We start from the raw sequence: 12,666 nt of genomic DNA on the forward strand, positions 1-12,666 counted from the left end.
CGCAAAGAGTTGGACATGACCAAAGCGACTTAACACACAGCACGCAATCCCATGGTTAATGATGATGTTGGATATCTTTTCATGTGCTTATTGGCCCTTTGTCTGTCTTTGGAGACAAGTCTATTGAGATCCTTTGCCCATTTTTTGGTTGGATTACTTGTCTCTTCATCATTAAGTTGTAGTGGTTCTTTACACATTCAAAGTATAAGTCCTTTATCAGATACAAGGCTTGCAAATATCTTCTCCCATTCTGTTGGTTGTCCTTTCACTTTATTGATAGCATTCTTTGGAGTTTTTAATTGTGAAAAAGTCCTATTTACCTGTTTTTTTTTTCTTTTTTCTTTTGTGCTGTAACTACCACACTTTATAAGGATTGGTCACAGAAGAATTGATGCTTCTGAACTGTGGTGTTGGAGAAGACTCTTGAGAGTCCCTTGGACTGCAAGGAGATCCAACCAGTCCATTCTGAAGGAGATCAGCCCTGGGATTTCTTTGGAGGGAATGATGCTAAAGCTGAAACTCCAGTACTTTGGCCACCTCATGTAAAGAGTTGACTCATTGGCAAAGACGCTGATGCTGGGAGGAATTGGGGGCCGGAGGAGAAGGGGACGACAGAGGATGAGATGGCTGGATGGCATCACCAACTCAATGGACCTGAGTTTGAGTGAACTCCGGGAGACGGTGATGGACAGGGAGGCCTGGCGTGCTGCGATTCATGGGGTCGCAAAGAGTCAGACACGACTGAGCCACTGAACTGAACTGAGGTCACAAATATACACCATATTTTCTTCTATGAGTTTTACAGTTTTGGCTATTATATTATATTTTGAGCTAATTTTTGTGTATAATGTGAGGGAAAGATCCAATTTCGATCTTTTGCATGGGGATATCCAATTGTCCCAGGATCAATTACTCCCATTTTTAATGATACAATTCAATAATTTTTAACAAATACACACACTCACATCTCATTCCACCAGCCCCAAAATTTGCCTGTGCCCATCTGCAGTCCATTTTCCCAACTCCAGCCCTGAAAGGTCTACTTTCAGTCACTATAGCTTCAGTTCAGTTCAGTTCAGTCGCTCAGTCGTGTTCGACTCTTTGAGACCCCATGAACTGCAGCACGCCAGGCCTCCCTGTCCATCACCAACTCCTGGAGTTTACTCAAACTCATGTCCATTGAGTCAGTGATGCCATCCAGCCATCTCATCCTCTGTCATCCCCTTCTCCTCCTGCCTTCGATCTTTCCCAGCATCAGAGTCTTTTCAAATGAGTCAGCTCTTCGCATCAGGTGGCCAAACTACTGGAGTTTCAGCTTCAACTTCAGTCCTTCCAATGAACACCCAGGACTGATCTCCTTTAGGATGGACTGGTTGGACCTCGTTTAGTCCAAGGGACTTTCAAGTCTTCTCCAACACCACAGTTGAAAAGCGTCAATTCTTCTGTGCTCAGCTTTCTTTATAGTCCAACTCTCACATCCATACATGACTACTGGGAAAACCACAGCCTTGACGAGATGGACCTTTGTTGGCAAAGTAATGTCTTTGCTTTGTAATATGCTGTCTAGGTTGGTCATAACTTTCCTTCCACTATAACTTAGGTTTGCCTTTTCTCTAATTTTATATAAATGGAATCACAGGATGTACTTTTCTGGGTCTGGCATCTGCCATTATATTTTTATCATTTAGCTCTCCTGTATGAGGATTCTTCAGAAACAGAACCAATAGAATGTGTGTGGGGTGGGGGATGGGAGAGAATCAATTTTAAGGAATTGGCTCACACGACTGTGGAGGCTGGTAAGCCCAAACTCTGAGGCACAGGATGGCAGGCTAGAGACCCGGGGATCTAGAGAAGAGCTGGTGTTGCAACTCAAGCCCAAAAGCAGTTTGTTGGCAGAACCCCCTCTTTCTTGGAGGAGGTCAGTCTTTTTCAATTAAGGCTTTCGACTGATTGGATGAGGCTCACCCACATTGTGGAGGGAATCTGCTTTTCTCAAAGTCCACTGACTTAAATGCTAATCTCTTCTTAAAAGAATATTTTCACAGCAATGTCTAAACTGGTATTTGATCAAATATCAATACCACAGTCTAACCAAACATTGATACCACAGTATAACCAAATTGACACATAAAATTAACTGTCATGCCTCCCAACAGACCTGTGAGGTGGGCATTACCATTCCTATTTTGCAAGTTAGCAAACTGAGACCCAGGGCTTCCCAGGTGGCTCAATGGTAAAGAATCTGCCTGCCAATGTAGGAAACGCAGGTTCGATCCCTGGATAGGGAAGATCCCTTAGAGAAGGAAATGGCAAGCCACTTCAGTGTTCTTGCCTGGGAAATCCCATAGACAGAGGAGCCTGGCAAGCAACAATCCATGGGGTTTCAGAAGAGTAGGACATGACTTAGCAACTAAATAACAACAAACTGAGACCCAGAGAGGCTAACTTGTACTCATAAGAGGCATAATGAGACTCAAGCTAGTGCTGTTTCTACATCCTCACATTCACCTTCCCAGTTCCCATCCATTTGCGGATCAAGAAGGATCTGCCGTGTTTGTCTATGGCTGTATTGTCAGACCTGAAACCCTTTCTTCGGGGCTTGCATCAGCAGAACTGACCTTCAGTGTTCCTCCTTCCTCTCCGTGGAGCATGAAGCAGGGGAGGAGGGTTTCATGGCCCAGTACCTCCACCCCTGCAGGACCCCCCACCTAGCCCCACGTTTTTGCACCCAGCTAGTCTCTTTATCCCTCTGGCCACCAGACCTGCTTGCTCCCTGCCCCTTGCAATGCCTGGATCATCTTCTGGGTTATGGTCGCCCAGCTACAAAGAGAAGCCAGGTCTCCCACTACTGCCCAATGTGAACTGTGCTCCTCCCCAGATTCTGACGTGTTGTCCCTCTTTATTTCCTTCTCTATTGGTAGCATCTTCTCCCCTCATCTGTCCTGGCCTCCTGCCTGGCTCCCATTCCTCTGTCCTTTTTGTAATTCTGCTGAAAAAATAAAATCTCTGGATTGTTTCCTCAAGTTCAGAGACCTGGGAAGGAACAAGCAAAGCAAGTTGCTCACTAATATAAACATATTTTTTTAATTTTTCAGATTAAGCCTGAAAAGGAAGAGTCGGCAAAATTCCAAAGGCTTCCAGAAACCTCCAGAACCTCTGTTAGTGAACCCTCCTCATTCAGGAAATAAAACCCTCCTGGCAAGTTTAGCTCTCAGATCCTCTGATCTGACCCCTCTGCCTTAGTTCAGATGCCAGACCATCTGAGATTCAGATTTCACATAATCTGGATAAATGCAAAGTCTTATTCTTCCATTTAAAGACACACTAAGTTTCAGAAAGACTGGGTCATCTTTGCCTTGGGCTTCCCAGGTGGCCCAAGTGGTAAAGAATCTGCCTGCCAACTCAAGAGACGTGGGTTGGATCCCTGGGTCAGGAAGCTCCCTTGGAGGAGGAAAACAGCAACCCACTCCAGTATTCTCGCCTGAAAACTTTCATGGACAGAGGAGCCTGACAGGCTACAGTCCATGGGGTCGCAAAGAGTTGGACATGACTGAGCGCACACACATCTTCGCCTGGGTTCCCCTAAAGCAGAGCCCAAACAAAAGCACGTACAGGTAGTTCATTTGGGAAGCGGTCCCAGGTCCAATACTTTAGGCACCTGACGTGAGGAGCCGACCCATCGGAAAGGACCCTGATGCTGGGAAAGACTGAAGGCAAAGGAGAAGGGCTGACAGAGGGTGAGATGGTTGCATGGCACCATTGATTCAATGGACACGAATCTGAGCAAACTCCAGGAGAGAGAAAAAGACAGGGAAGCCTGGTGTGCTGCAGTCCGTGGGGTCACAAAGAAACTGAACAACCCAGGGGTCCAAAAACAGGACAGGAAGAATGAAATGGGAGCGAGAGAAAGTCAGTACAAGGCTGCATCATGGAGACGACCCTCTGAGGGGCCTTGTGAAACACATCTCAGAAGTGTGCGAGGAGGCATCATCCATCAGTCTCCACTCCCATCGATCCAGGGTGGCTCCACAGGCACCAGCTCCCCCACGCTTGAAGCTGATCATTAATCAGAGGAATCCCGGAGGCCTCTCCAAAAGGAACAATGGAGAGGTCTCAGGACAGGAAGCAAGAGCCATGTGCCAAGGCTGGAGGGCGGTACTTTCTGATATGCCTGCACAAAGCTAGACAAAGTCTGCGTGAGACTGGTCACTGCACCCGTGGCTAGAGTAAGAGGTGAGGTTAAGAGACTTTTATAGTCATATCCAGTTGGAGATCAATACTGGGCAGGGGCTGGAGCGGGGATGTATCTTAGTAGGGGAACACAGTGAAAAAAAAATCTTTGAGCCTTGGTAGTTACACTCTCAAAATGAGTCAGCAGTGTCATGCATTTGCCAACCAAGCCAATGGAAACTCAGCACAAGCCACAAAAATAAATACAGGCATGGGGACTTCCCTGGCGGTCCAACGGTTAAGACGCCATGGTTCCAATGTAGGAGACGTGGGTTTGATCCCTGGCTGGGGAACTAAGAGCCCACATCCCATATGGTACAAACAAAATACCATAAATAATAGAACAGCCAGAGGAGAGAGACGTGGTGAGAAAGACATGGAGAAAATCGGTTCATCATGTCCTTGGCATGAGCATGGAAACCTGTTCCCTTATAGCTCAGTTGGTCAAGAATCTGCCTGCAGTGCAGGAGACCCAGGTTCGATTCCTGGGTTGGGCCCGGAGAAGGAAATAGCAACCCACTCCAATATTCTTGCCTGGAGAATCCCATGGATGGAGGAGCCTGGCAGACTACAGTCCATGGGGTCGCAAGAGTTGGACACATCTTAGTGACTAATCCACCACCACCACCCTGCTCATAGTAGATTCTCAGTGAATAGTGACTGAATGGCAGAAGGAATGCATGGGTCAAAGGTAGATGGAGAATCCCAACAGATACAAGAGTGTCACCTGCTTCGGAGTCAGATAGGCCTGACTATCCTCTGGCTCTTCGACTTATTACTTGAAGTTTATTAGCAAGTGACCCCTCAGTTGCCATTTCCCGAACTCACGCTGACTGTGAGTGAGTGACTATGGACTCACTTTATGACTGTGTTCTCACCTGTCCTTCACAAAATGAAAAACAGACCTCCAACTTGTCAAGCTGGGCTTATCTCCATTTGGAGGAAGGGTATGCTTCTCTAACATGCAGGGTCATTGAATGGACGCCCATCATCAGTTCAAAAGGAGAAACAGGGTATATTATGGGCTAAGATCATTGGCTTTGGAACAGACAGATATGGATTCAGATCCTGACCCTACTAATCACTGGTTGTGTAACCTTCAACAAATTATTCATACTTCAATTCTCTGAGTTGTAGTTTGCTTATTTGTAACATGTGGCTCACAAGGGTGATGTCAGAGGTTGGTTGTGAGCAGGAAGTATGCTTTATGGGAAGCACCCTTAGCCTCTCATAGTTGGCGCTCAGCAGATGATGACTACTGCTCTCGATACTGCTGCTGTTCACCCTGAGCCCCATCACTCCATGTAAGCCCCGTCCATGGCAGTCTCTGTCCTTAATAACACAGCTCCCTGCTTCTCTGCTCCACCTTTCACTGATTCATGATTCTTCTCCCCATCCTTGGCCCAGGCTTGGTCAGGAGTTCCTGCCATGACAGACAGACCTGATAGTAAATGCTCAGTAAGTACTAGCTGTCTGAATGGACGTGGATGGATGAAGGAAGGAAGCATCCATAAATGGATTGGCTGTGTCCAGGATCTTAGGGTCTCCTCACTCTCTGGCTCCAGCCCCAAAGACCTCAACCCCAGAAGCAGGTAACAGAAGTCACTACGTGATTATTGGGCAATTCAGACAGTGGCATGTGTTGGAAAAAGCAAGGACTTTTCCATCAGAGACCTGTGTTCAAATTCTATCTCAGTTGGGAGATGTCAGATGGACCAATTCCCTCTCCAGTTTCAGTCTCCCCATCTGGAAAATGACAATCATGACCATACCAGTGATGGCTCCACCTTCTTCTTCCTGAAGTGTTGTGCAAATTGAGATATTTCATGTAACTGACTTGAAGCACAGGAGATGCCCTACAGGATTAGTTCTTTTCTGTATCTGCCCATATCCTTCTCACTTAGGAACCCAGACTAATGGGGCAGCCATCATCTCCCATATTGCTGGTTGCAATGGCAGAGGGAAAAAATGTTCTGGAAGGCCTTAGATCTGCAACTAAATGCCCTAGCCTGGAGGTGACCCACATCACTTCAGCTCCCAATCCATTGGTCAGAATAGTCACATGACTTCAGCCAACAACAAGGGGTCCAGGAAGTACAACCCTACCATATCCCCAGAAAACAGAGAGCTAGAAATATCTAGAAAATAGCACTAATGACCACATTTGTTCAACTCCCTCTTGATTTCTTCAACAGCATGGTGGAATTCACTGCTTCAACTCTGTGAAAGTGAAAATGTTAGTCACTCAGTCATGTCTGACTCTGTGACCCTATGGACTGTAGCCCACCAGCTTACTCTGTCTATGGGATTCTCCAGGCAAGAATCCTAAAGTGGGTTGCCACTTCTTTCTCCAGGGGATCTTCCTGGAATTTGGGGTGATCACCAAGGCCTTGCAGGCTTCTAGAAGTTTGAACTCTCCTAGGGTCTCTGCGCACAAATCTGCTTTTCTAAAGCTTGCTGGGTCCTCAGAGCTGGGGCTTGGGGAGAGGACTGTGGGGTCCGTGCTGGGGGCCAGGAGACCTTGTTCTCCAGCCCTGAGCCCCAGGGGGCTGGCCCTGAACCTTCAAGCCATCCTCCTGTTGAGACGCAGCAGATATTAAAAATGAAGAAGATAGCCAAGCAGGGTTACAGAACTCATGGCCTATTGTAAATGCTTGCTTTTCACTAAGCTTTTGCCACCCAGCCACAGCCCAGTGACTGATGCATAAGCTCACTGGGAGATAACTCTAAAAGTCTAGACGTGATGTCTTCCATGTGCATGAGAACTGCTCTGCCAAGGGGGAGTAAAGAGGTGGGAAAGGGACCTCGGTGTTGAGACTACTTGGAGAGTTTCCTCTGTGGGCTCCAGTCTCGTCTTGCAGGAAGCTGGCAAGTTTTCAGTCTCATGGTTATGGGGTCAGTTCAGCCCTCGAGGCAACACTATTTCACATTTAAAGTCTGGGACTGTTCAATCTGGGCAGGGCACGCAGCTGGCACTGAATTCAGCCCTAAAGTCCCCCACAAGTCTCTCATCAGGCCTGTCCTTTCCCCCACTAGCAAGTCAACCACTCATTTGGGACAACCCTCCCGGCTACTGGAGTACGGATGTGATGGAGAGGGGGAGACTGAGGCCTGCAGTGGCCCTGGAAGTCCTTGACACTTCAGGTAGAATTAGCTCTGCATAACAGCTTCTGACCACCCTGGAGGATCCAAAGCCAGGTGTGGAAGCGGCCTCACCCTGCCCCATCCTCAGTCTCCAGGGGTTCATCCTATCCTTTTATCTTCTGCTTCTCCCCTTCTCTGCTGACCCAACCTGTCCCCTCTTCTCAGGCTCTCACTTGTTCTCCTGACCTCACTCCATTCCAGCTACACACGGAAATGTCCCTCTTTAATTCATTCATTTACTAATTCATTCAAAACTTATGGAACATTTATTGAGTGCTGACTATCCCGGGCACTGTGCTGTGTCTTGAAGCCCCAGCTGTAATCTTGATCAGAGCAGACATGGCCCCCACCCTCAGAGACCTTTCACTCTCATAGTAGAGAAAGATCTTAACATCATAACTACAGCAACCCAATTTAAAAAATAATAATAGTGGGTAAAACCCTTGAACAGACATCTCACCAAAGATATACGGATGTATACAGGCAAATGAAAAGATGCTCAACATCAGTAAATCATTAGGAAAATGAAAACTAAAATCACAGTGAGATACCACCACACCTTTATTTAAATGGCTACAACCAAAGGGACTGCCCATCCCGACTGAGGAAGCAGCTGGATTAAGCCTCTCATCCGCTGCTGGCAGGAGTGTAAAATGGTACAGCCACTTCGGCAAAGTTTGGCAGCTGGGTAAAAAGTTACTGCTAAGTCACTTCAGTCGTGTCCGACTCTGTGAGACCCCATAGACGGCAGCCCACCAGGCTCCCCCGTCCCTGGGATTCTCCAGGCAAGAACACTGGAGTGGGTTGCCATTTCCTTCTCCAATGCATGAAAGTGAAAAGTGAAAATGAAGTCGCTCAGTTGTGTCCGACTCTTAGCGACCCCATGGACTGCTGCCCACCCGGCTCCTCCATCCATGGGATTTTCCAGGCAAGAGTACTGGAGTGGGGTGCCATTGCCTTCTCCAAGGTAAAAAGTTAAGCATGTACCAATTATATGATCCAGCCATTGCACTCCTAGATACTCACTCAAGAGAAATTAAAGCTTATGTTCATATGAAGACCTATACACAAACTTAATTGAAGCTTTATTTGTAATAGGCCAAACTTGGAATTAACCCTGGCAACCATCAACAGATAAATGGATATACAAATGATGATACTTCCAGATAATGAAATACTTGTTGTTCAGTTGCTAAAAACCAGAATCACTGATGCACTCAACAGTGTGGATGAATCTCAGAATCATCATGCTGAGTGAAAGTGTGTATACGACAGGATAAAACGTGTCTATACTCTAGGATCATCCAGTTATTGTAGAAAATTCTAGAAAATACCAACCAGAAAGAAGATCCATTGTTGACCAGATGGGGGAAGGGTTGGGAAGGAGGAATCACAGAGGGTCACGAGGTAGCCTTTTAGGGACAACAGGTACGCTCATTATGTTGATTACAGTATTGGTTTAATAAGCGAAAATGTATGTCAAAATGTATCAAGTTTTACACTTTAAACATAGGCAGACCAATAAAGCAATTTTAAAAATTTCAACTACATGATGAATCACTTAATTACAGGTGAAATAAAGAGCTATAAGGCAGGCATCTTGGAGACTTAGAATGTACAAACATTAGTCTGGGGGCTGAAAAGCACTAGGGGAGAGCAAGGTTTAGGTTGAGGTGGGAAAGGTCTGCTGGAAATGGTCGGGGTGGGGGCAGAGGGCTGAGGGTTGGGGGCTCTGGGGGAGAAAGACCAATCCTGGCTGGGGAACCAAGCATGTCGGGGCCCCGGAGGCTTGGGAGGCAGCATGGTGAGAGGAGCTTGGGGCCTCAAGCCTGTGTGATCTCCAGATACCCAGCTGTCTTGGGCAACAGAGACCTCCTGTAAAGACCTTTACCCTCTTATTGCCGTGGCTGGTCCCAGAATCATAACATGGTGGGGTCCCCCATTCTAGCCTGCGAAAAGAGGTCTACACAGGCCCCATGCTGAGCCCTGAGCCCATCCGAGCCCTGGTGAGAGCCTCCAAGACACAGCTACCCTCACTCCAGGGCAGAGTCAGCAGCCCGACCGTCCATTCCTTCTCTGCTTGGAGCAGCCACACTCTTTGTTCTGGAATCTCAGTTAGAATCATCAGCTCTGCAACCTTCCGGGCCTCAGTTACCTCCTCTGTAAAACAAGGATGATGATAGCAGGGCTTCACTGGGTTGTACTGAGGATTAAATGAGCTGACACTTATAAAGCATTTGGAAGAGTGCCTTATTCCTTCGGCAATATATGTAAAATGAAATGCTGTTCCACCCAATAAACACCAGGAACAACTCCCAAGAGGAGGGTGACGTGTCAGGGAGGAAGGGGCCTGTCAGGTGGCAGCAGCAGACTGGCCTTTCTGAGCTCGAGGGCATGGGCATCTCTTCCGTCAGACATACCAGGACACTTCAGTCCTGTGCCTTCAGGCAGTTTTGGCATCAAAAGTCTTCAGGGCTCCTCCTATCTGGCCATGAGGTCCCCACTGAGATTTCACTGGCTGGAGTGAACTTCTTGATCTCCCAGAATTTCCCCAGCCTTTGTAGTGTGTGTGTGTGTGTGTGTGTGTGTGTGTGCGTGTACACATGCACGCATCTCTGCTTGGGAATGCTGGGCCCACAAACAGATGGTTTCTTTCCCTGTCTTGCTTTCTGTTTTATTCTTTGTTCTTCACCAGCTCAAAAGAGAAGGCTTAAAATGTCTCTGGCTTAGGGCTAGCTCTTCCTTTCACGCCAAGCAAGTTAGCGTCCCCTGCTTTATAAATGGAAAACAGCCCATTCTTCTATCGGTGGGCTAACACTGTATAAGGTCCCCTTTGATCCTCAACACCCCTGTGCACCTGCCAGAGCTGCAGATGAGGAAACTGAGGCTCAGAGAGCTAAAGGCACTCGCACCTGGTGAGAGTACCTGCCGTGAGGAGTCACCACCAACCCCACGACGTGCTCCGCATGCACGGGCTGTGTATGTTACAGAAGACCTCCCCACGTGTGACCCCGTGTAGGAGCCCCACCAAACCCTCACAGGAGGAAGAGGGCAGCTGTTATTGCTCCCAATTTGCAGATGGGAAAACAAAGGTTTGGGGGATTAGTGGTATTTCCCACATTCCATGGCAAGTTGACTCAGTTAAATTCAACAGACATTTCCTGATCTCCTCACATGTGTCAGGGCTTCCCTGGTGGCTCAGTCGGTAAAGAATCCACCTGCAGTGCAGGATCCCTGGGTTGGGAAGGTCCCCTGGAGGAGGGCATGGCTCCAGTGTTCTTTCCTGGAGAACCCCAAGGACAGAGGAGCCTGAAGGGCTACAGTCTGTGGAGTCGCAAAGAGTCAGACAGGGCTGACAGACTGAGCTCACAAGACGTGTCAGCCCCTGTTCTAGGTCTTGGGGAATAAGAAGGAACCAGACAAGGCTCCCCACCCTTGAGGAACCAATTTTGGGATAAGGTGGTAGGGGCTGTGAGGTGGGTGCTCAGAGGAAGAGGGGGTTCTGGAAGACGTGACATGTGAGTGTTAAAGAATGGAACAGCTCAGTAAAGGTGAGAAGAACATTTGAACATCAGGAACTGAAATCAAGCTTGAGGGAAGCACGGGTGTGTGGTGTGTGATGTATGTGTGGTCTACATGGTGTGTGTGCGTGTGGCAGGTCAAATGTTTAGCAGATCTCAGTGGTCAGAGTGTGGTCTATGAAGTCAGAAAACGTAGGTTCAAATCCTGCCTCCGTTGCTTTCAGTTATTGGATCTTGGGGACATTACAGTACATCCCTGTGCTTCAGTTTTCCCATCTCTAAGAGGGGATAATGGTAGGGTCTATTTTGAGGCATTACTGTGAGGATTTTATTACAATACTTAAGAAGCTCCTCCTAATAGCATACGGCACAGAGTGAGCAAACAATGTGTAGTTGTTGTTATTGTGTACTCACTAAATCATGTCCGACTCTTTTGTGACCCCATGGACTGCAGCCCACCAGGCTCCCCGCTATTTTTTCGCTAACGCTGACAGAACTTTCCAGACCTCCCTCGAAGGACATCTGAGAACTTGAGCTGGAAAAGAACCACAAAGCCATTGGGTTCAGGTGTTGCCCATCATATTTGCCCTAGAAATAAACCAAGAGCAAGCTATGACTTCACACTGGAAAATGACCTTGGCAGGAGGAAGGTACAGAGAGAGAGAGGGAGCAAAGCTTATGTGGAAGGAAGGTGTATGCAGGCTGTTAAGGAAACAGCAAGTCTAGAGGTCTTTGTTTAAGGGAAAGACTCTTAGATAAAAGGAGACAAACTTACTCCATTTGACTCTGGCTCCAGAGGCCAGACAAGGGCAAAACAAACTAATGGAGAAAAGTTTCAACATTAGTCAGAGCGATGGAATGGGTTGCCTTAAAGGTAGTGAGCTTTCTGCCACTTGTCCTTTATGTTTAGGGGCATTTCAAGCAGAAGCTGGGGACCATCTGCTCTATCCTGCATTGGGTAGCCAGGATCATCTCTGAAGTCCTAGTGAGCCACTGAGCTAGCTCATTTGGTAAGACCAGAAATGTACAAGATGGGGAGAGGAGAGGAGCCTGGAAAGGAGCACTGAACTGCCTCCCTTTGGCCATTAAGGCTCGTCCCTTTGAATTAGGGATTGGCTATTACAGAAATGAAAGAATGAGAGATTGTCCTATCAGTCATCTTCACTTTAGTATAAATTAGACACAATGATCGTTTTCTGCATGACAGCTGACTGATGATAGAAGAGGATAGAAGATACCAAAAGAAGAGAGAAAAGAACATGAGAATAAAATGGGCTGGGCTCTGAAACAAACTGCATTAATCTCAATTTTGTCAAAAAACAGCCCTGACAGCAACCAAAAGGAAAGAAAAATAAACATTCAGTGGTGAACTCCTACCATCATGTATTCATTTCAGCAACGAACTCTGGAGTACCGAGTACATACCTCACTGTGTGCAGGGCAGTGGGGACACTGAATGAACCAAACACAGCTCCAGCCCCCAGGCTACTGGGAGACCCACGTGGAGCTCCTAGTCACAAGCCAGCATGGCCAGTGCGGGGATGGAAGGATGTGCTGAGCAGGGCATGATCTTTCCCGTCAACCGTGCCCCAGGCCTTTCTCTCAGAACCACCCCTTCCTCCTGGGAGGAACGGATACCCATTTCACAGACAGCTAAACAGAGGGCCAAAGAGCAACCTCTTTGGGAAGCAGCAGAGTCAGGACTAGAACAGCACTGACTCAAAAGCTAGGCCCCTTTTCCCAAACACAAACACATTCCTTGGGGTCAGTT

General features: G+C 47.5%; 1 long non-coding RNA gene across 1 annotated transcript; it reads right to left on the reverse strand.

Moving 5' to 3' along the window:
- Nucleotides 1-8,440: 8,440 nt before the first annotated feature.
- On the reverse strand, nucleotides 8,441-12,451 carry LOC139187370 (uncharacterized). The gene is made up of 2 exons (XR_011570937.1): nucleotides 11,310-12,451; nucleotides 8,441-9,534 (listed from the first exon to the last, which is right to left on the reverse strand). It is a non-coding gene; the product is annotated as an uncharacterized lncRNA (long non-coding RNA).
- Between the last annotated feature and the right edge of the window lie 215 nt (nucleotides 12,452-12,666).

This window comes from Bos indicus, chromosome 15, assembly GCF_029378745.1.
Source record: "Bos indicus isolate NIAB-ARS_2022 breed Sahiwal x Tharparkar chromosome 15, NIAB-ARS_B.indTharparkar_mat_pri_1.0, whole genome shotgun sequence".
Classification (NCBI taxonomy): domain Eukaryota; kingdom Metazoa; phylum Chordata; class Mammalia; order Artiodactyla; family Bovidae; genus Bos; species Bos indicus.